Source organism: Rissa tridactyla, chromosome 1, assembly GCF_028500815.1.
Source record: "Rissa tridactyla isolate bRisTri1 chromosome 1, bRisTri1.patW.cur.20221130, whole genome shotgun sequence".
Taxonomy (NCBI): Eukaryota; Metazoa; Chordata; class Aves; order Charadriiformes; family Laridae; genus Rissa; species Rissa tridactyla.
Window position 1 is genome coordinate 137,556,687 of NC_071466.1, and position 20,795 is coordinate 137,577,481.

The following is a 20,795-nucleotide window of genomic DNA, read 5'->3' on the forward strand; positions in this document are numbered from 1 at the left end:
AAATCAGTGGTTTTTAGAGATGGGTCATAACCTTTGAACACAGCCTCTGTGTAGTAAGCCTGGCAGGCATCCAGATTTTGGCAGGTTTGTTCAAGTTTCGAAAGAGCGGTCCCACCTGTTGTCACAGCAGTGCGGCAGATTGCTAGCCCCACCGCAAAGATACAGGACGCCGCGAAATATGTCTGGGAGAAATAACATCTCCCATGAAAGACAGAGGGGCATATTGTGTTGTAAGAGGCAGCCTTCACGTGAAGGCTGGCCGGGGGTCGGTGAGCAGCTGGACTCTTCAGACGCGTCTCTCTCAGGGCTTGATGTAGCACAGTCTGGAGCGGGACCTCCACCATATGTTAACAGCATCGCATACGTTCCCGTCCCGGGCAGCTCAGGCTCCGCTGAGGGTACAGGCTGTGGTAATCGTTCTCCTCCTGCCCTTTTATATATACCACAGGTCTAGGCGGCCCAAACAAATCACTTGCTCTATCTCTTCCTTGTTTGTAAGGGAAGGGGCAGTGTGTAGCTTGGAAATTTCTCACGTGTAAAAGCGCAGAGAGATGCAGTGTTACTGGCCAACACGTCCCAGTCGTGTGTGAACTATAAGCTAAATTCTTCCCTTTTCTGAGAAGGTTTTACCCTGCTCTCTCTGGGGGCTCTGAGTGGTTTTCTTTCAACACAGTCGGGCACACCAGCTTTCTTCCATTTACCACCCAGAGATAAAGTTTCAAAATAAGCTGCTCCAGGCTGTTTTTCCAGGTAGCTGGTTCATTCCGCCACCTGCGCTCTGGGAAGGCTCTTGAGAGCCAGCCATTTCTTCCCGTTCAGTTGCCTGTTGCATGACCTGGTTCATTGAATATCAAGTAGCAGCATCGCACTGGAGTGCGAGGCTTCGTAAGAAAAGAGAGAGCAGAAATGCACTGCTTTAGCCTAATCTCTTCTAATGTCAATGTACCTGGGTAATGCCCGTCTTATCTGTGTAAAGCCTGTGTTTTCAGCATTCCTATGTAATTGTTCCTTACCTGTTTTGTTGGTTTAAGTCGTGTATTACAAGTCCCTCAAAATTAGAGCTGCATTAAAACTAATAATGATTAATTTTTTCATTATATAATTCCAGGGTGGTTTTTTTTTAAACCTATATCCCCTTTTCAAATATAAGATTAGCCCAGCCTCTTTGGTCATTTTGTATCATGTAAGCAAAATTCCCTCAGCCATTTTTTATTTATAGGAGGGTGAGAAAAATGTAGTTTTTCTGTGTTAAAAGTTGTTGTAGGCTTGGTTTGGGCTTTTTTGTTTGTTTTTGTTTTTTTTTCCTCAGGAAATAGTGTTAAAACGTCTGAATTTTTAAACCTGAAATTTGGCAGGTACCAAAATCTGTAATGAGCAGCATGTGCTTTGCAGTTTTTCCTAAAGTTTTGCATATTTTCTTCTTAGGATGCATCAGCTGCTAATACTTCTAGGACCAGTCTGGTGGGCACACAATTGAAAAAAAAGGAACGTGCTTATTCTTGGTGCTTTTTGCTTTTATCAGCTACGGCATTGCTTTGTTCTGCTTTTGCTGTCCCTAGCCTATTTCACGCGAGGTAGTTAAATTTGAATGAAAAGTTATCTGCTGAGACGGAGGTAGGCTCCATTCTTTAAATGTCCGTTGGCTGATTTTGTTGCAAGTGCTTTAAAAGCCGTGCTGAAGACTGTAAAGTTCCTGGAGCTGTAATAGAAAACATTAGTGTCTGGACTTTCAAGGGAAGAATGTGGTTAAGATTATAGCAACTGAGTCACTGTCAATGGGTGGTCTTGAGTCCATATGGCACACAGTAGACACAGAAGAGCCTTTGCTCAGATAGGTGACGAGCTGCACCCGCCAAAGTGAAAGTGTTTGAAAAGGGCCGCCCTGGGCTATATTTTGCCTCCACGGGGGTAAAATACGGTGAGGTTGTTGCTTCTCGGTGCGGTTTTATTTTAACTTTGCTACAAAACAAGATAAAGGGTTTGCTTAAAAGCTCGGTCGTCACAACGCTCCATGCTCCTTTTGGCTCCTCGGATTGCTTCTTTTCATTCGGCGCATTTTCATTGTTCTGTTAGGCTTTTAATGAGACAGTTACAAAATGTCTGCCTCACTCTGACCGCCATTTTGTAGCCTGATTGTTGGATAATGAAGACTGTGAGAAATAGAAAATAAACAGCGTGGCATGGAGGAGATTTCAAAAGGAGTACAAAATCTGCATGTTTTATTTAGACGCTTAATTGTTGCCGACTGGCTGCATTTAAACAAGCGACTTTACAGTGTCTGGAAGAAAACCAGCTCCCGAATTTGAGGAGCTGACCTTGGGTAGATGCCATCAACTGTTCTTTTCTATTGGCACGAACGTGCTGCTGGCAGGGTCTCCCTGTAGCTGCAGTCGCTCACCCAGCTCTGAATCAGAACCTGCTTATGCTGTGCTAGGCCACCAAATTACACCATTTATTCAGAATATTATTTGCAGCCCCTTCAAAAACCGAGATTTGATCTAGAATATATAGGGTATTTAAAAAGAAAAACCTTCAAAATAGCTATGATTAGGCTTCTGCCATAGAACCACACATAACGCTGTTGAGAAAAAAAGGGGGGATGCTACAAGTTTGCTGAAAGCCAATGAAAAATGCAGAGTGGGAATTGAAAGGGCGCTACGGAGCTGGTACGGTGGTCCTACGGACACGACACTGTCTGTGTGAGGAGTGAAGTTAGCGGCATTTACTTGGTTCCTTTATGAAAACCTCTATTTTGTGTGTATAACTTGGGCAAGGGGGGGATGGGGAAGGGCGCTTTACATTCACAGTAGGGTGCAGCTTCAAAGCTGTTTAAAATTCTGCCATATCTTAATGATAATAGTTAATCCCAGTATCAGAACATTACTTCTATTTTTAAAATGCAATCAATCAATCATTTTAATACATTGCACCCTTAGTGCCAAACACCTCTGAAAACGGTGTGTACGGCAGTAAAAATAAAGCATCTGAAACTCCTCCTGTAGAGTCGTTCTTCCTTTCTTTCTCACCCATAACGTCTACAGTGAAAATCTCACAGCTGCAAGAAAAATCAGGAATTGCATAACAGGGAATAAATCCTCCAAACAAGACCGACTGCCGGGTAGGGATTGCTGTCATGGGCTGAGCACGGCGGGACAGAGAAATTGCCACACCTGACTAAAGTTCTCTCTAGAAATACAGCATGTGCTGGTTTGTTCTTGGGGTTTTGTTGGGTTTTGGGTTTTGGCTTTTGAGGTGGGAGTTGCACTCTAAGAGGACTGCAGTGAAAATTGCTTCTTTCTGTTTTCTTCTCAGGACAGCTTCCTTTGTCTACCGTGCTCTTTCAGAAAGCTGCTCATACAGATGTGATAGAGGTTGTAGGTGATTCCACTAAAGGTTCTGCCTTTGCCACAGTGATTCACACAAAGGCTCAGAATTCTCTTGTACATATGTTCTTCACCTGCAAAATAAGGATTAAAGCTTCCGTATCGTTAGGGCTTATAAATTATTTTGAAGTTTCTCCAATATGCAGCAAATAGACCTATCACTGTTGATAGTGAGAAAAATGTGAACTACATGACTCAGTCATGTTAATGGTGTAATAACTGGGAGATTTTTAATATAACTTGAGTATAAAAGTATCAGCACCGCATTCCAGCAAATAACCAACTACAGAGAGCATACCTCTGTAAGTATATTACCTACATTTTCACTTCTATGTGGATTTTCTCATGAGTGAGCTTTTTCTTGGGTCACTCATTTTCTGAGACTGACCCTCACCTTTTGTATTCATCAAAGGCTTTCCTTTTTCTAAAGGATCAGCAAGAAGCAGTGATGTTTTCAGGCATCAAACTGGTAGGACCATCGCATTGGACCTAAAACACCCAAAATCATCTCATGTGAATTATGAATTAATTTCAAACATTCGTATTGCCTCAATAATAGATAAAGCGGGAAGTTCTGAAAGAGATTTTTGATTTTGGTTGAACAGTAGCCTCCACAAGTAGGTATTTATGTAACAAAAAATAACTCGATGCAAAGCAAGTGTAGCTGAGGGGAAATTGAAGACAGAAGTGATCTGAACTCAGATCATAGGTTACAGGGGTAAGACATCTGGATTTCCAGTCAGTTCTCTGAAGGTGTAACTAGGAGTTAATAAGGTTTGCTTTCCTCCTACAGAAGAGCATTTCTTACTCAGTGTCTGAAATCTAGGTTCCTTGGGGGATTAGTAAGTGTTTTTCCATTAATTCAAAATAACCACTGTGGAACTACAAGGCAGCTTATGATAGTGCTTCCTAGCCTTATGCATTCATAACTGTAATAGCATATTTTTATGATCTTTATGTACAAATACATCCTTCCCAGGGACAGCTACCTCAACAAGCAGAATACAAACATTATGCCAAAACTTCTTGAAAGTGTTTACTGCTTTGATAAGCCATATCTTAGTCAATAACTCAAAGGATTTTTTTTTAAAGTAGCAATAATGAGGGCTTGTATTTTGTGTTTGTCTGGCTTGCTAAGTCCTTTCCATTACATGTCTCATTTTAACATGCAGCAAGGATGTTCTGCTGCTTCCTTGAGATGCGTCTGCATTGCTGACATCTGGAAAGCAGCCATACGGGGTCCCACACATAGTTTTTGGAAACACCATTTGCTGGTGGAACGATCCAGAGCAGACACCTCTTCTGGCGGAACTTTATTGCCAGCTATTTTTGGTTGAACTCTTGTACATCAGTTTACTGTGCATGAGCCACAAGAGCGTGCCTTGTAGAAAGATACTCCAAGGAGAAAGGCAGACTTCTCTGTGTGGTAGTTAAAGTGCTTGGGGGTGGCTTATCTGTACGTAACTTCCGTGACCTGCCTCCGTCCCATTAGTACAATGTCACAAACTGTATTCAGAGTTGTCAAAGAAACTGAAAGTGGGACTTGCATTGTCCTTTCTGTTGTCCTCATGGCACATGGGAGCATATAATGAACTTCGGAGGACAATGCTGGCCAGAATACTCCAGTTCTAAAATAGCAGACATGATGTACTTCAACAGCAGAACACACATATGAACAATACATCCTACAAATGAATAGGTTAATAACTCTCTTTTGGGATCTCTCAGCTGAGGTTTTCAGCTTTCCAATAATTCTAAGAAGGGCTGTTGACTGTTGGTCTGCTGAAAGCCAGGGAAAGGCCTAGAGTTTCACTAAATGCGGGAACAGTGGAGAGGATTAAAAACTGTGTGTGTTCCCTGCAAAATTTTGCAGTCTCCAACTTTGTACAAAACTGCCTTTCTGAGATTTGCGAAGCAGCTTGTTTTTAGTGGTGTTGATACTCATGCTTTTGTAACTTCTTGCACATTTATATATGTCAGATAAATTTAGAAGTGGGTATATTTTTAGTTCATCGTACTTAAATACCTATGGCATAAATGAAAGACTTAATAGGTCTCTTAGTAGGGTATGTTGTTAGTGTAACACTGTTTTGGAATTCATCCTACAGTTCCATGCATTGCTTGTTTGAATGATAGAGGACAGATAATCAGGGTGGACTATATCAAACTTCTGATTCTTTTCTGAGCCTTTTCTGAAAAGGAGATGTTGTAAATAGGAGGAGCACGGCACTCAAAAACTTAACTTATATTTGAATATTTTAAGTGCCATTTGTGCAAAACGTATCATATATTTACCACACAATTGTTTTAAGCTCCAAAACATGTAAAGAACCTCCATGAAAAATCTCATTTTCTTTCATGAAGACGCTTGGGCTTATTTTGTAATTGATTTTTTAGATTATTTTTAAGTAAGACCTTTCTCCTCTGAATGTAGATGGCAAGTTTTTGCAAGCAGTTTGCAAGCAATTAGTTAGCACAGTGTTTGGACACTCAAAAGGACTTTACAGATCAGCAGTGTCTAGGAATGTAAGCTAGTGCCAGGTGAACGGCCAGCTTTCATTCCTCTCCCATAGTTAATGTCAAAGGGTCAAAAATGATCAGATCAGTTTTTTAAACAAAATTGTAAAAATTGCAGTGCCTGTGTTTGCAGAAGCAAAAAGGCTTGCTAACATTCAGCATCAACTCCGTTAAGCTTCTTGTGATGATGACTTTTTACTCAGGTATTGTTTGTCTGATTATCACTTCTTGACGTTATTTACCAGAGTCATTCATTTAAAAGATCTCAGGGAGAAGATCTCAAACAAATGCCAGTATTTAAAGGTCATTGCAATTGTTTCCCTTTGATATTAGACACGTGTTTTCATGTAGCAAGAAGCTTTTTTTGCTTGTCCTTTATCAGGTCCCAGTTATGATAACATGTGTAGCTTGAGTAGATATACTTAAGATCTAGTCTGTTATCCAGATACAGCTGTAAACCTTTAAAAATTACATTGCATGCTATACCAGTTTTCCTGTCTATATTGATGATTTTGGGATAACAGACCATTCTGAGAGCAGTTCTCTTATTAGAGAAGATATAAATGAATCATTTGTGTATTCTCGTGTGCCTTGTTAAAGCAATCCTGTGTATTATGTTCCCATCTTACTCTAGATATTATGAAGTACTTAGTTTACTTACTTTATTATTTATCATGCAGTGCAGATAGATGAAGTCGTGACAATCCTGTTCATCCTTTCTACTTTAATACTTGGTAGTAGGTTATGTTTACATTAGAAAGATCATAGTTGTTCTTACATGAATTACCAAGTAGGTGAGTGTTATAATTGTTAGTCAGAGCTTAGATGATTCATTATTGATAGAAAGTAGTGTTCCATTCTTAAATGAATGGGCTGTTTGTTTGGAACGCTCAGTGTTACGGTTGTCTTTCCAATGACGATGATTTGGGGTTTGGTTTCTTTTTTAGCAACTAAGGATCATTCTAGCAAAAAATATTGGTAATCCACCACCAAACTTTGCAGGTCCTGTTTTTCTACTAGCCCAACCTTTTCTATAGAAAATAACGCGCTATCTTTGGAGGAGGCAGATTAGCATGCTGCAAAAGGCAAAAGACTGAAATGAAGTCTGAAATACTTTTGTGCTCAATCTTTGCATTTGCAAATTCTCATTCACGTGAAAATTTTCTATGAAAGTTTGTTTACAAGTGTAATTAAAGTATTGTACATTCAAAATGTCTCCTACTGGATAGACTCAGTCTGCCTTCCCTGAAATAAATCAGCCACACAGTCCAGCTGACAACGGTGCACTTTCAGTACCCAGCAACTAGCTTAGAGTGTGTTCTGGGTGGTGGGAGGGATTATAGTACCCCAGTGCATTGATGCTAATGTTCTTGACAGAAAAATTACTCCACCGTAGGGTTGTTACGTCCCGGTTTATCATCCACATTTTATTTAAGAGTGTGCGGCCTTTTTGTTTGTTTTTGTGCAGGTGCTTTCTGTGCGCTGTTGTTGCTGATGTTGATGTTGACATGAAAATTAGGAAACTTGGATGTTAACATTTACACAGCACCGTAAAAGGTTGTGGCAAATATGTATTTGACAACATAACTACTATCTCAAAATGATGCATATACAATATGTGGATAAGGAAATATTTAAATGTTAGTAGGGAAAGTTTAGCATTTAGATTTCTTAGGTATTGTGTGTTTAAATATTTGACTTTGATGTTGTATGACTGTTTGGATTTTTTGTTTTTGTTTTTTTTTTTTGCTCCTTGCTTATGTATTTTACAGGCTCTGGTTTTCTGGCCACAATAGAGCAGACAGAATTACTTGATGTTGAGAACCTTGTTAATTTTATGGCCCATTTTCACATGGAGATCAGCTTTTATTTCCCCTCTCACTCTTTATTCTTGATTCAATTGTCAGTAAGGTTTACTGAGCAAAAACACTGGATGTATTATGGGAAGAAATCTAATCAATGCAGCACCAAGGGACAGTCCTTCAGAGTCCTCTCTAGTGGCTGGGAGCCAGACTAGAGGTTACTACGAGGTTACTCTGTCTGACTTTAACCAAAATACCCATCTACTTCTGAAAAGGCTGCTGGCAGCCTTGTACATGTGTAACAGAAGCCTCATTAATATAAGCTCCCAATATATATACACCTGTTATACTAGCCCCCAGCACAGAGCCTGTGTTTCCTATTTTAAACACTTTGCATGTCTGTCTACATTCCCTTCTGTCTGCAGTTGCTCTAGTGTGGTACTGCAGAGCAACTCGTATGCAGTACCTCCAGGGAATGTAGAAGGCTAAATAAAGTTGTGGCAGATGTCAGTGGACTTTGCCAAACGCTGTTTTTCAAGTTAGATAGTTTGAAAGATTCATTGACTAATCTAGACTTTGTGATACAGAAGTAAGCTCATTAGTAGCCTCTTTAAGTGTGCATTTCTTTAATGCCTGCGTCTTTTTCAGGTATTGGTGCAGAGAATTGCATTGATGTATGTGTGGGAAAAAATCTTCCTGTTCATGTACAGTGTTTAACTCTGGAGTGGAATTCTTTGGAAGATTCAGCACTTCCTTAGGGCTGTTACCTGTTTTGGCTCTGAGTTCTAATAAATCACTTCACAGCAAAATGGCGCTAAGATAAACTTTTCCCCTTTTACAGAATATTTGTTCAGCACATTCCAGAATATGGATTTACCTCAAAAGTTACATATCGTCTTTGTTAAAGACAAAACAAGGATCAAAAGCAGTATCAGATACAACTGCTGGTTCATCACAGGAACAAAACCTTAGCATAGCCCCTTGAGCAGTGTACTTTCTGGCTACCTGCCTTGGTTTTCCTGACCAATGCATTGAGAATCATGTGTGTCAGTACTTCTTCTTGGCCCTTGCCATATTTGCATGAAAGAGCAGTAAGTTTGCTTCACGTAGCTCTCTAGGAAAGTATGTTGTTCCCCCAAGCAGGTCCAAAGATGTTGCAAAGCGCTGATGTTCTGAGGTTCTCGCCCAGGAGCCAGCAGCACGCCCTTAGCTGCACACATGTCAGTCCCAGGGGACACCCTTCTGGTAGTTTGTGTGGCTCCTGTTACATCGTGCCTGGAGCAAAATTTCCGTAAGCAGGCACATTTGCTATTACATTGACAGTATTTATAATTGTTTTCATAATGCCCAGTTGGTAATGCCTGTGTTTTGTTTCCAAAGCCTTTTCCAGGGAAATTTTCAGTGAGGTATGAATCTTACCACTGGATATTGATGGCTGACAGTAGCCAGCAGTTCTACTGTGAAATGTGCTGCAGTGAATCAGAGAAACGCTGTAGGAACTGCATTGGCTGTACTTCAGTGTCAGCACCTCTCCGCCTGCAGTGATGTTCTTCCTGCTCATACTGTGTTGCAGCGTTTGATTGTGAATTATTCTGGCCTGAGAGGCATGTAGCAATTTCAATATGCATGTACATTAAACAAAACTTTGAGAAACACAGTCTGCTCCGTTAAAAATCTTAAGAATTAACAGTCTGAACCAGGATCTGTCTGGCCTGCTGTCTTCTTTCCAGCAGTGATTAGTAAACTCTAGTTACAGAAAAAATACAAGTGGTATGTATATGGAATAAATAGGCAGAAGTGCTGTGGTTATTGAAGTTAGTCACCCTGCATGCGGAAGAACACCCTGGACTACAGTTGCGTTCTTATGCTAAAACCTGCAATTTGTATGATTGGATTCACAATAACATATTTTAGCATACGGGCCTGCACAGTGCATCTCGTGAAACACCACATAAGTCTGGGGTTAAGTCCACATATTCCAGCTGTTTGCAAATGATCTAGTTGTATGAGCATTCATCTTCAATGACAGTAAATACAAGATTGTTCAAATACAATCAATAACTAACTTACTCTTAATTATTTTTAGTAACCTGCTTGTTTACATAATGGCTTTGATTTGCCTTGATTGTTTCTATATTACTTCAGCATAAACCCCATTCTTTTAGTCTTTGCAGGTGTTTTGAGGACTTTGTGGAAGCAATTTTCTATTGTTCGTTGAAGCGGCATCGTGTCACAAAAATTTGCATTTTGCATTTTGCATAGAAGTGTTTTAGTAAAGTTGCACAGTCAGGCTGTGGAGCTTATGGTCAAAGGAAAGAGCTGTAGTTACCATACCTAGGATGTCTTTTGGCAAATATGAAATGACTCCAAAAAAGATTCATAGCCAACACTTTCCTAAAATGGGATTAGTGGTGCCACTTCATGGGGATCCTGCTTCAGCCTTATCCATTGTGTTTCAGTAGGATTCACCTCCCGAGTGTCAGTCATGTAACTGCATTTGGCCACAAATGCTATTTTATGCTTTTCATATGTTCTTTTACTTTCACCAAGATTATCTTGAACGGATGAAGGAGAAGCGAGTTATAGTTTTCCAAGATACGTTTAGGAGATACTCGCTTCATTTCTTGGAAGTTGAATGAAGCTCCATAAATTTAAAAAATAAAAGTATCAGACCCAGCAAGCTAACACCAAGGACACTATATTGTTCAAGGAACATTTAGAGCTCAAATCCATTTTTGTTAAATCAGATTCCCATTTCAAGATAGCAAGTATTAGTTAACCATTTTAAAGGAATAAAACGCTAGTTTAGTCATGATGTTAGAGGTAATGGGCAGCATAAGCCTGTATTTCCAGTTGTGATTAGGTTGCCTTTTAACAGTATGTCTCAGTGAACAAATGCTTTAGTCCACATGAAATGGAAATGAGCATTTGATTCTTTTACATGACTGCTATTTGATGAATTCACAATTTTTTTTTTAGTATTTTTAGTAGCAGTTAGTTGGAGCAAGACCTTTTTCTATGGGAAGATAATCAACAAGGAAGTGACTCTTTGGAAGTTTCATCTGATATATTAGATTACTGAAATGTGGTTGCTATAAGCTATGCTAGTATTGTGAATATGTTTCTGAAAGGAAACATTTCCCTACAGAGAACCACTCAGAGCAAGTGCTTTTAATTCTTCAAAGGAATTGGCTGCTAGTTTCAGATTTAGGATTTTCCAACTAAGAAAAGCAAATATTTTCAGTCCATGAATCAGGTGGGAAGGATCTTTGAATATCAGAGAGGAAAAATGTTAAAACTCCTCAAGAAAGATTAGTCAGCAGTCTGACCAGTACAGAGAGGGGGAGGAGGGAAGGAGAACCTGTAAAAGTTGTGAAAATTATCACAATAGTCTAGTTAAAGGTCACAGTAAATTAGAGCTTACTAATGTTTTGCTGCATGGAGGAAATAATTCACGTAGACGTGGGGCAATGGAGTTCCACTTCCTGGAAGTCAGCTAAGAGTTAATGTAGATTCAAACCTACTGCTCTTGGTGGCAAATTCTCAAAAAATACCTGCATGCTATTGTTCAAGTGGTGAAAAAAAAATCCAGCAATGGGGTTCCAGTCAGTCACGTTTTTTCGAGGGGGTTTAATCAATTAGAAGGATAATTTTGCCTTTCTTTCCATAAAGTGAACATCTTGCATTGCTATAAAGTGAACTGTGGCTTTTCCATTTTAGTGGACATTATGTGTCAGTTATACAACGTTTGGCATTTGGCATTGCACGGCTGTCATTATGTGTAAAAAATTACATTTTAAAAATCAGGAGTTAAAACAGCAATCCTCTTGTATTGAAATCTGCCATGGTAAAAGGGTGGCTTATCCCATTGGCCTTCAGAAATATGTACTCGGGTTAAGTTAAAACAGGTACATTGATTCCCACTGTCAGCCATTAATCCTCGAGGCTATCTTTAGCACCCTTTTTTGGTGCGTTGGATTAGTGAGGAACCAACAGCTCTGTGACTTTGGCTAAAACTAGATGTAGATTTGCTTAACTATCTCAGTGTGTAGATATTAAGTACAAAGGACAATTTTACTCTCTGTTCTAGAGATGCACTCTCATTAGTTCTCTGGCTGTCAGGCTGTATCACTTTACTGTCTCAAATACTGTAGTTAACACGCTCCTGCTGTTTGTCTTCTCTTTTTGCTTTTACTCACCATGTTCAAATACGGTTCTCGCTAAAGAAGGTCGTATTTGTTGCTTGGGGAACAATGTGTCTGATGTTAAGTAATGTCCCAGTTCTGAACAACACATAAACGCACCTTTAATTTGAATCCCATATTTAACTTAAGTCTTGGAAGCCCTTGAAGCATGGGCATAGTGCATTTCAGAAAACGGACACAAGCTTAACATGGTGTTTCTTGTTGAACATTCTCATGTTTCAGCGGAAATATATCTGGCAACTGCTGCTCTTCTATGATAAATGTAAGAGTGAGGGTTTTCTTATTAATTCTCTGGAGAAGGAATTTAAGACCCAGTCATGAAAACACTGATGTGACTGAGTAAAGTCCTTCATGTCTAAACATCTGTGGGATTGTAGCCTTCTGTAATAATGGAATAGTCTGAAAACCATGTCTATAAAATCTCAATATGGCACTGTATCAACACGTATTCTTTACACAGCTTTAAGGCAGTCAGGTTTGAAGAGTTTCTTTATCTCTTGAATTTCTATCCCATCTTGTGTCTGGACTTCTTTGCTGCCTGTGGGTTCCCATTGGCCACATGTCTGACTGAGGCTAAAGATTATTTTAGTGTACATTTTTGTACAGTACCTGTGTTCTATTTTAAGGAAAAATATACACGTGCATTTTTCTTCATTATTAATAAACTGTGTGACAATTTAAAATAAATTCTTTCAGCTGTTCAAAATGGTACACAGATGTACTGGCACATTTCAGAGTAAGTTAAATAGAGAGTGAAGTATTATGTCACCAAAGGAGCAGAAGAAGAGGAGCTGGTCTCTGACCACTAAAGCAAATTAAAGCAGTGCTGAGATGGTGGCTTTGAGAAAAATAAGCCAGACGATTCTAGTACTTAGGTGGACTATGGAAGCAGCAACAAAAGACAGAAAAATCTTAGCAAAGCAAAAATGTGGGGAAAATATAAAGGTGTACTGTGGAGTGAAAGATACTGAAACAGGTGGGAAAAAACAGAAAATCGTTTTGGGATGTAAAGTAAAAAAAGGGGGGGGGGGAAGCCTTATGAAAGCTATCTTCACAGAAAGAGAGGAATAGAATGAGGAGTGAATAAGCACTGATATGAAGACCTGATATCCAAGCATAGGCATACCAGTCTGAAGTCTTCAGCTCTCCTTGTAGATTGTGTGGGAAACTCTGATGCCTTACTGTATTTCATTCCAAGGCCAGGTATCTCACAGTGGGTAACCCAAACCTAATTTTTAGGATGCTTAAGTCTTTACAGGGCTTTGCTCTTAGACTTGCAATGAAGAGAAGATTCACTTACATTTGGATTTATTTTAGGTGCACGTATAGGTAATTCCTGAGCTGCTGCTACGGAGAGAGAAAAAGAGAGAGACTCCTAAGGGGTTGGTTCAGGGTACCTATGTTAGATATGTACTACAGATTTCTCTCTGAAGGACCCTTTATCTACTGTTACCGTATATGATTCTATTATCTTAATTTAGACAAAGTGAGCTATATCCTCTCTCTGTCTCTTTATCTTCATATTCTATAAACAAAGGCAATAATTTTCCTACTGCGGGGTTGCGAGGGTAGCATTCAACAGGAGTTGTGAAGCACTTGCATATTATGGTGGTCACAGATTGAGAAATGCCAAAATGGGAGGTGTCTTTTGTTGGAGGAAAACAGGAGATTTGATGGGCTGTTGCATATATACAAATTTTAAGGATGTTATGGAGAAAAGTAACCTTTCTTCAAAAAACAGCAGCAGAATAAACTGAATAAAGCTAGAAGCAATAAGAAGTGAATAGATTTAGCATGCGGTCTGATGAATAGTCAGAGAACCGTCATAGCATCACTTCTTTGGGATGACCCAGAATAATTTATCCAGGGTGTCATTTCATGTTCCCCATAGTTCTATCGCTGTCACAGTACAAGAAAACAAAATTGTTATTTCACCATACTGTGTATATTTTTATATGTAATTAGTGGTTTCTATATTTTACTGTGATTACAAAGCATATGCAAAGGTGTTACTGACACAAATGCATTATCAAAAAATGTTAGTGTCGCTGGCTACTGAGATTAAACTGCTGAATACTACATTTTATGAATAATTTATACATGATGTATTGATGTGCATGCTTGGTTGATTAGTCGGAGAACAGTTAATCTTTCTACTACCAATTGGTATAGTAATTTTAAAGGACTGAAAACAAGGTTGATATTCAGGAGTAAAGGTTGAAATATTTTTATCTGGCAACTTTTCTTTAAAATTGCTTGTCTGTGAAAGTAGAGGAGACTTTTTTACTTGAAGCTTTCAAGGTTTGTGGCAGCTAAATTGAGCAGTCTCGGAAATCTTAAGTCATAGTGCTTCCCTGAGGGTAGAGTCATCCCTCTACAAAGTGCCATTCATGCCTCACTTACCCGTGATTAAGGCTTTCAAAGTAAGTTTGAAGGGACACTGGTCTTCTACTGAAGCACATTCCTCACCTGCAGAATAGACTTTGGAAGGCCTGCATTTAATATCTGTATGTCTTTTTCTCACTTTTTTCCCTCTACTGATAACATATAAATTTTAATTTTTTTCCTTCTTTCTTTTTTGAAATAGAAAGAATAACTTACTTCTAACCAAGTTAGAAGACGAAAGAAGTGAAGATTCGTCATCTATGCAGAGGAAATGACAAGGTACGCATAGCAATCACACTGGGGATTCATTTCTTGCTGGTGCTTAGGTCTTCATGGTAGATTACTTCTGGCAATAAAGTTCAAAAATAGTCTTCAGAAACCTGGAAAAAGATGTTTTGAAAAGAACTTTTTTCTTTCGTTTGATTGCCAGAGTAAGCAAAGTAAGCATTTATATCTTTATAAATATCTTTAAAATACACCTTTAAACTCGTTGCTATGATGAATTGTAGCTGTATTTCTACAGGTAAATGGCAGTCACATTCATGAACTGTTTTTTTGGTAGAGGCCAGTAAAAACAATCCTTTTCCCAACACCAAACTGAAACCCTTCCAGCCACTATTAGTGGTCATTCCTGAGACTTTAAAATAATCATTTCATGGATTCATTTGGATCACCATACCCTCAATCCAGGAGTTGTACCATTTTCTCTTTTCTTTGTCATTTATAACCATTACAAGGAGATGTGCCAGTACCTGGTTTGCACTGCATTTAAGGAATATGTTCTTTTACATTCATCATACTGTACATTTGTAACTTGAGGAATGCAAAATCAGCACTACTAACAACTCATATCTCTCAGATATTTTCAGTAATGTGACTGTGTAATATTTATACGGTGACTGCTAAGAGACTGGCACGAAACTATATGCCACTTTAGTTCTGAGGTTAAATGTTACTTCAGTGATGCGTAAAATTTGTATGGACCATCTGCTCAGCATTGAATTGAACCCGTTAATGAATAAACCTCATAGTATCATTGTGAGATAGGGAATTATGATGTCCATTTAACAAGTGATAAAAATGAGCCCCAAAGGGCTTGTGTAATCATTTCAAGTCATACAGGAGGTAGATAATAGAGCCAGCAATGAAAGCCAGCTCACCTGACCTGCCGTCTTTCCTTTTTGGACATCCCTGCATTTGGAATTGCATTTTCACTATGTTCTGTCACGTGTGGAATGTGTACATCGGCAGCTATACATTCTTTATGCAGTTTTAACCAACAAATTTGCTTGCAAAATAACTTAAAACACACAATTAATGTGAACTGTGAATCATGCTCGTCCATAAAGAACAACATGAGACACAATGCAAAAAGGCCAGCATAAACAGCACCAGATGGCCTTCGTAAATTGAGCAAGTTAACACAAAATGCCAAAAGGGAGATCTGTTATTGTGACCTCTCTTTTTATTTTTTTGCATAATGTTGAGAGGAAGACTATGCAGATCTTTCTGTAATACAGAGAGGAACTGCTGGTATAGAGCGATTAATGCTTTTCCTTTTGTAATCTTGCTGAACGTCTCTTCTATTTCCTTTAGTAAATGTCAGGTCACATGTTGGCTGCTTGCATTCTAAAACAGAAGTACAAATCATCTTCTCAAGTGACAGAAACTGTCATTTTTCCTTGCAAAATATTTTTCTAACTGTATCTTATGTAACTGTTACAGTTGTTGACATTTTCTTTAAAAGTCCTGTTCGTATGACACCCAAGATTCAGTATAAAGCTATAGACTAGAATAGAGAATTCTTTTACCGTTGCTTATATCTGGTTCCTTTACCATGAGTTGAAGAAAGGAATATTATGCATTTCTGAGTCATGCTTTAGAAAGGTATTTTATTTTTAATATCATTAGAATTTTAAAAGAAGGAGAAGGATAAACCTTAGCATGGGTGAAATCAAGAGTTAATATGCTTCAGTTATAGAAAGTGGCGATTAAATTTTGATGGGATGCTATCACTGATACTTCAAATAAAATGTTGATGGGGCAATGTGGGGAGTGTGGATAATGAATTGAATGCTAGAGAAAGGCTGTTGATTTTTGTGGAAAATCTATATGAAAAATACATGATCCTCAACCAAAGACATTCATGTGGATATATCCACAAGAAAAAATCAGAGTATAGACTTCTTATGTCTGTCTTGGGTTGTGTCTACAAGAGTGCAGCCCTATATACCTGTGTATTGGCATAGAGGAAGACTGAAAGTACTTGCCCACGCCTTCTGTTTTACTGTGCCTGATTCCTGCCGACTTTAAGGGTGATACTATAGCATTAATAATCTGCTTTTCCTCTACTCTTACATTTCTGCAGAAAACTATTGATGCATCTTCCTGATGGGTCTTTTAAATCAGACTTACCAAATGTGGAGTCAATTGGTGTGAAGTTCCTGCTGGCAAGGCCTTTGACTTGCAGCTTCTGCTGGACCCAGCTGAGGGATGAAAGGGAGAACTTTTGCAGGTATTTCAGGTCTGCCTGTGCCATTCTCACCCTAATGAGCAATGAATTAAAGTATTTCCATATTGCTCTGGAAAAATAAGGTCAAGAAACACTGCATTCCTTCTGAGGGAATGCTACAAGGGTGATCTGGAATGCCAGGAGTTTGTTCTTGAGCGTGGATCCATTAATCTTAATTCATCCAAGTCCAAATGTTTTAGTTAAATTTTAAGACAGCTAGAGACCTTTATGGTAGATGCAGGGTATTTTAAGACACCTTTAGGAGTTTGAAGTTAGATTAAGATGTCCGTATTGACATAGTCTTAATCTCTCAGAACCAGGATCTGAATTGTTTGGTTAAGTATCCTGTTGCTATCAAAGAACGTTGCTGAGTTTAGGAAGGGAAGTCAGATCTTGATCTAAATATCTCTGCTTTATAATGAGATACTACATAATAATAACCTGCACAGCAAACAGTTGAGCTCGACACATGTTAGAGGGGCACTTGTCTCGGTTTAAAAAAGGAGTGAAAAGTGCCCTCCTCATTCCCATGATTGGCCAGAAGGCCAGACTCCCTGCAGAGTTTAGAGCAACCTACCCTGGCATCTATAGCATCTCATGATCGTGAGTTTGGGGTTTGTAGAAACACAGTTCCCTTCTTGTCAAAGCCAGGGGAGATGGGTCCCCTGGAAACAGATTCCCTGTATCAGTCTACCTACTTATATGATCTTATCACTGTTTATCAAAGCTGGTTTGTGGAGGTTACAAATTTGTTCTCCTCAGCTCATAGAAATAGGAACATAATATTTTACAGGTGTGGAAGTGAAGCACAGATGTGAGTACTTTTAGATGTATAGCCTCAACAGTTGAGGCTGGATATTTAAAAGCATTCAGCGTGGGTCAACTCATCTTGTAATGTTTTTGCAGAGACCAACAGCCAGGTTGCAGTTTGCCTTTGAAAGTCTGACTAGTTATTTTAACATCTAAAGAAGCCAGAAGAACTGAACTTACTTTTCTGAAAGCCTGACCCAAATATTTGCCCAAGATTATGAAGGAAATACGTGGTACAGTTGTGAAATTAATCCAGCGCTCTCAAATCTCTGCACACCCAAAGGACCTTCCTCCCTCTCACCTTACTCTCTTCTCTGTTCCAAAGACTTCTTTTGCTGAGTTTTTGGAAGACAATGCAGCTCTTCTGTGAACTGTTCTCATTAAATCTTTCTTTCTCTTGCTGCAAGCTTAATAGAGGGGGACTCCCAACAGTACTCTCAGAAAGTCCTGTAGTGCACATTAGACAATGCTGGGTCCTGAACCCTAAAGTCTCCAAAGGCTTACTGGATGATCTCCTTTTAAGACCTCTGTTGGTACCAGTTATCTCAAATTACAAACCATTGACAGGTCTCAGAAATCTGCAAGAGTAGGTCTCCCTTGTTGTTATATATCTCAGGAGATCTGCAAAGAAAAGGAGGATGATTAAAGTTTATGGCTTGAGCAAGAAGAAGTCAGAGGGAACATTTCCCAGTGTTCCTTTTATGAGGTTTTTTAAAGCAAAAATATTTTTCACTGACAGGCCTTTCTAATGATTGAATACACTGTGAGTTCCGTGTTTTCAAGATGGCCTAGAGAAACACGCTTTTATTTTCTGCTGGAAGACTGCAGTCTTTAGCACTCTCAATATTAGGATCGTTGGAGCCAGGGTTCCCTGCTGATGTTACTAAAATGAACTTTAATCAATCTTGAAAAAAGACTTTAATAACCTGAATTATGGCCCCCAGTGCTAGATCTTGGGCAGGAGAGTGAACCTAGCAGTATTGATTTTCTCATGCTCAGCAATTCTTCTGAGATTTTTGCCACTTGTTAGCAATGTATATTTTAATAAAACCTCCGTTTATGAAGTGCCTTTTCCCAGCAATCTTCATGTGTTTCAGTGGAACGTTTTTACATCTTTCACATATATTTTTCCTCATTTTCAAGCACATGCATGCTTTGAGGAAGATTCTGAATTCCAAAACTAATCTAAAAATGGAAGCTTTCTTCCATCTCTAATTATGACACAGCTCTTGTCAGTCTCACTAGATGGGGAAGATGAGGCAGAAAGTAGCATGGATAGTCAACCAATTTTATTCTTTCATTTTCACTTTTTCTGTGAGGAGGCAAATGCTTCTTTTGACTCAATACAACATTTTAAGTCCTGGCCTGTATATTTAGAAGAACTTAAAATTGGTTTTAATTAGCGAATTCAGAGCCTTCCTGAGAGAACTGCAAATATCTGAAAGGTTCATTTTCGGCCAGGAAATCCAATGGAGAGTCCACAGGAGCAGCTTACCGTTCATCTGTGAAGAATGATGAGGAGGGGGGGAGTGGAAATGAATAATGTTGCTAATATTTCTGTAGGTTTGTGTTCTAACAATGTAAATTACAGCAAAGTCCACAGGTGGCATCTTGTATGTGGCCTGCAGCCTTCTGACATCCTTCTGAAAGGTGACCTTGTGGTTTGATGGTTGGCTCTCCATGAGTAAGTTGTTATTGAGCAGACCACTAATGCTTCTCCACAGCACTATTGCTGTACCTTTATAGGGACTGCTAAATGATGTGGTATGTACCACAGAGACCACTGTCCAGAGAAAAGTGCTGTCAAAGAGTAAGAGGGGGTTAACCACAAAATATTTACCATTTTAGCCTGCACTGAAAAAAAAAAACATAGCTGAAAACAGGATTTTCCTTTAGTGCTCTTCGTGCATTGTGGTTTTGCATTGCCTGCAGAAAAGGTTCTGTGCAGTGTTGATTCTCCAAAGCAGATGGCTAACAATGATTAACCAGTTCCTTCCAACTGCTCACTAATGAGCAGAAAACAACTTGAACTGGTTATTCATATTGAATTAAGATTTTTTAAAAATCGTGTAGTTATGAGCATAAATGTTCTCATCTAAATCTGAACTTTCCCAGAATAGTGCACTTGGGGCTGGGTGTCTTGCTTCAAGCTTATTTCTAGTGGCAGAGGATATGAAAAAGTAAATGATAGTAGAATATGATTATAGTCCTTAATGTAATTTAAAATTATTCCATTGTAAGTGAAATACTGATGCATAAGTGCAGGACCTCTGAACCACATGCATTTACAAGCCTGCCCTGTGCAAAAGTAAGTGTCTTGTATGCTGCTGTTGAGACTTACTATCTTGTCTAAAGCTCCTTTAAGATTTGAGTGGAAGCACTTCTCTAGCAGTAGTATGAAGGATTTTCGATTTATGGCATTAAGAGCTAATGGGAAGCACATTTGCTGGACATTCACATTCCTAAGCTGTTTTACTCATGGTACTTTGAGACCAAGTGAGGCGTAGGACAGATAAGCTTTCAAATGACCAAAAAAAAAAAAGTTTTTAATATTGATAATTTAAGAAATGGTATATATACTGCCATCAGTGAGATTATAACGAAGCAGGCTGGGGGCCAACTGTGTAGGAAGCAGCTCTGTAGAACAGGATCTGGGGGTCCTGGTGCACAAGTTGACGTCAGCCAGCCATGTGCCCTTCTGGCAAAATGCCAGCTGCATCCTGGGCTGCATTAGCAAAACTATAGCCAGCAGCTCTAGAGGAGTGATCCTCCCCTCTTTATAGCACCCGTGAGACTGTGTTTAGAGTATTGTCTCCAATTTGGGGCACCCTAGTACAAGGAAGATACTGCCATACTGGCACGAGTCCCGTGGAGGGCCACCAGTCTAGCCAGGGCTGGAGCACATGGTAAGCAAGGAGAAGCTGAGAGAGCTGGGTCTGTCCAGGCTGCATAAAGAAAGACAAAGGGGAGAACTTATTGCTGTCTGCAAGTACCTGATCACAGGGTAAGGGGAAGATGGAGCCTGCCTCTTCTCAGAGGTGCACAGCAATAGAATGAGGACCAACAACCACAAGTTGGAACTCGAGAAATTCCAGTCAGATACAAGGAAAATCTTTTTACCAAAGAGTGACCAAGCACTGGGACAGGTGCCCAGAGAGGTTGCGGGCACCTGGGAGGTGTC

At 39.3% G+C, this 20,795-nt stretch overlaps 1 long non-coding RNA gene across 3 annotated transcripts in view; it reads left to right on the top strand.

Moving 5' to 3' along the window:
* Positions 1–20,795, top strand: part of LOC128916856 (uncharacterized) — a 106,410-nt gene that overhangs the window by 71,610 nt on the left and 14,005 nt on the right. For all 3 annotated transcript variants that reach the window (XR_008469069.1, XR_008469067.1, XR_008469068.1), the window contains exon 6: positions 14,495–14,571. This is a non-coding gene — a long non-coding RNA (uncharacterized LOC128916856). The remainder of the gene's footprint in view (positions 1–14,494; positions 14,572–20,795) is intronic.